Source organism: Ammospiza nelsoni, chromosome 1 (genome assembly GCF_027579445.1).
Source record: "Ammospiza nelsoni isolate bAmmNel1 chromosome 1, bAmmNel1.pri, whole genome shotgun sequence".
Taxonomy (NCBI): domain Eukaryota; kingdom Metazoa; phylum Chordata; class Aves; order Passeriformes; family Passerellidae; genus Ammospiza; species Ammospiza nelsoni.
This window is the reverse complement of record NC_080633.1, coordinates 40134518-40138182: the sequence shown is the minus strand read 5'-3', so window position 1 is coordinate 40138182 and position 3665 is coordinate 40134518. Positions and strand designations below refer to the sequence as shown.

The 3665-nt window shown below is 41.4% G+C and overlaps 1 long non-coding RNA gene across 1 annotated transcript; it reads left to right on the top strand.

The window, feature by feature from the left end:
* The first annotated feature begins 461 nt into the window (after positions 1-461).
* Positions 462-2136, top strand: LOC132082601 (uncharacterized). The gene is made up of 3 exons (XR_009419827.1): positions 462-533; positions 827-944; positions 1266-2136. It is a non-coding gene; the product is annotated as an uncharacterized LOC132082601 (long non-coding RNA).
* The last annotated feature ends 1529 nt before the right edge of the window (positions 2137-3665 follow it).

Sequence of the window (3665 nt, the reverse complement as noted above, 5' to 3'; positions counted from 1 at the left end):
AGCTGAAAATAATAGAATAGGCAAGGTTTGCAGAAAATTTTCTGAGACAGATCTTCATTTTTTTCAGTACTGCATTTTTTAGGCATCGCTGTATATATGTAGAACACTGTGTATGATTTCTGGGCTGTGATTCTAGGAAAATACAGTGAAGGAGTAGCAATCTCATGGAAACAAGCTTAAATTTACTGAGTATAACTTTACCCCATATAGGCTGAAGGACTATGAGCTATAGTAGAGGTGGCCTTTGAACCCTAGTAAAATATGTGTATTGTACTTGAATATCTGTAAGTAAAAGGAAAGGGGGAAATATAGTACTTGAATATGTGCATATAGGCCTTGCCCCGGTAGGTCCCAGTTGCTCTTGATGGGCTGCAGCTGTGATGTCCTTAATTGGGTGGCAGCTGTGGCTAATGAAGATAACTGGGATAAAAGGGGGTGGGTTGGCCAGTCAGGGAGAGCCTTGGAGGAGCCCTGGTGAAGAAGCAGGAACAGCACTGCTGTGAGGAGCTGATCATGAGAAAACCACCCAGAAGGTATGAGACTCTAGAAATATGATAACAACAGTGAGCTGCTGTGGTCTTGGCTGGGCAAAGATCTGCCCCATGGGTCATTTGGTCTTTCCCAATCTTTGATTATGTGGAGAACAGGACCATGCACACATAGGGTGAATGTGTGGAACACGCTGGCCAGATAGTCACAAACAAAGGTAAGTTCTTTGTTTCAGATGGGCTTCCAGCATCCCTGTAAGAAGAAAAGGTTCTTTTGCTCTATTTTCAGAGCTCATTTTTATGAAAGCCCAATTAAGCAAAGTTTCTGCTGTTTTCAGCTCCTCTGGACATGAACAAGAGGTGGAATCCCATCTGCCATAGGAGAACTTCACCTGGGAGCAAACTGGAACCTAATGCAGGATTGTGCAGAGCAGGCATCGCCACATGAGTGACCAGGTAAACTCAGCTTCTGCAGGTTTCAGTGTCAGCCTTGGTAAGAAAATACTGAGTGTGGGACAAAGGCATCAGGTATTGTAAGCACTCCAGAATAAAATTGGTCATGGTACATTTGCCATTTCTGTGTGGTAAGCTCTGGGGATATAGGGACATGCCAATGTTTGTGACATCATTACATGGCAGTGGATAGTGTGCTCAGATCATGGCATCTGGACAATTTTTTTTCAGAGTGAATGTATGCCTGACCTCTGCCCCAAAATATTTTAAACAGGAAAAAACCACCTGGATTTTCTGACCCTCTGCATATCTATTTTTCTTCAGCACGGGAAAGACATGGACCTGTTACAGTAGGTCCAGAGGAGAGCCACAGAGATTATCAAGTGGCTGGAGCACCTCACCTATGAAGACAGGCTGAGAGAGTTGGAGTTGTTCAGCCTGGAGAAGGGAAAGCTCCAGGGAGACATGGTACCTTCCTGTAGCTAAAGGGTGCCTGCAAGAAAGATGGGTGAAAAACTTTTTAGCTGGGCCTGTTGTGATAGAACAGGGAGAAATGGTTTTAACGTGAAGGAGGGTTGATTTAGAGTAGCTATAAGTAACAAGTTTTTTACAATGAGGGTGATAAAACACTGGAACATGCTTGCCCAGATGTGGTGGATGCCCCATCTGTGGAAAAATTCATGGTCAGGTTGGATGGGGCTCTGAGCAACCTGATTAGTTGAAATGTCCCTGTTCACTGTAGAGGGTTTGTATGAGAAGACCTTAAAAGTTCCTTCTAACATGAACTTTTCTATGATCTCATCTCTGTCCTACTGATGGCCAGTTGTCTCACACAGTTCTGCTTGCTGTGAGGTGACCTTTTAATGTTTACACATTGTGCTGCTTCAGCCACAATAACACAACTCAGTGAAGAGTTGGGGAAAACTGAAAGGGTTGCATGTATTTGTTTGGAAAATAGATCAGTGTCTGTAAAATCTATGTGCTGAGGTTTTATGTTGGTGTGTGATTTGGTGTTGTCTGGTTCATGCAGGTAAGGCTGAAGAAATCCCTCTTTGCACCTGTAATCCCAGTCCTTTAACAAAGGGCTCTCTGCTCCAGGGAGTGCAGTTGTGTTTCAGACCATTGCTCAAACTCAGTATGAATGAGAGCAGATTAAAGAAACAGCATTAACACCCCTCAGTTTAATCAGCACAGAGTCACCCAGCTGTGTGTGGGCAGCCACCACTTGCTCCCTGGAGGCCCAGTCCAGCACTAGGAGTACACATGCTTGTGCTTTACCAAACAAGTTTCAGTCTGTGCTTGCAAGATGTTCTCCACAGGGATACAAGTCTAAATCATATAGATGTATAGAAAATGACTCCATGAGTGATTGGTTCAAATCTAAGGATTTTAAAAGCAAGACATGGTGGTTTTGTTCACTTGAGGAAACATTCAGCATTTATTTATTGTTATAAAAAAACACCAGCAGATTATGATCACTATTTTCTTATTACTCTGGCAATCAAAAAACACTACAGAGAAGACCTGTCTTTGGCCCAAAGAGCTTACAAGCCAAGCATGGGACAAGAAATAGCTGATAAAAGTGATGTAGGCATCCAGGTTGTCTCAGAAGTGAAATTAATAAATAGATGCTTTAATTTTGTTGTTAAAAAAATACGGAAGGAAATAAAATCTCAGGATTTGATATAGTATTTGCACCTGACTGCAAAAGTGAGCTTGTTGTAAGTGCCTGAAAAAATGGAAAGGAAAATGAGGAGCTGGATTTTTCACAGAGCTGTTATAAATTCCAGTGTTGGTATTTCTCTTATCCAATGACTCACAAATAGGCATCTTGTCTCCCAGGAGGAGAAGAGACTCTTGTCTCCCAGGAGGAGAAGAGCACAAACCCACTGTGAGGCTCTGTACTGTTTTAAGTTTGGGACAAGGGTGTTATTCATGAGAGGGGCTGAAATCAGACATCCAGGTCATGCCAAAGAAGTTTTCACACATCCTGTGTGCTAGTCCATGGCACTTCTGCTATATTTGTGATGCATGCTCTGTAGAAAAAAGTATTTTGTGTAAGCTTCAAAAAACAGTTTTCTTCACTGCTGCCCTTTATCTTCACCTGTCAGTCACACTGCTAACTGCAGGCAGAGACTTGTTTAGCATACTGCAGAGCTGTGTCCCTTTGTTCAGTTCACAGATTCTGCACCAAGGACTTGTTTGTTATTTGGCATTATTAAGCAGCTGATTTTGCAGGAGTACATTTGAGCCATGGATTGTTTGCCAGCAGTTTGTAATAAGCCAAGAATGAGCAACAACATATAATCAAATCCATTATGACTACATTAAGATTACAGTAGAGAAAGGAAATTGAACAAACAAAAGTATTGCAAAAGTACAGCTAAGAACAATGAAGATATCTGAGCAATGCTGTAAACACTTATTACTACTTACATAAGGTCCACATGTCTGTGTACTCTCAAGCTTGAGACTGAACAGACTTTCCTTTTAAGGCTGTGCTCAGATAAGGTCAACCTCTGTTAACATGGAATCATATCAAATACAAATTTGTTTCTCAGCCGCTCTCTTAGGAAAACTGAAACTATTCCTTAAGTGGCCAAAATCTCCCTTCAGTCCTGAAAATTTTTATTATTGAAGAAACAAGAGAAATGCAGGTAAGATGATAAAATTCCAGAGGAATATATCAACCTTAGGGTAAATAAATATTTAATATAGACAAAT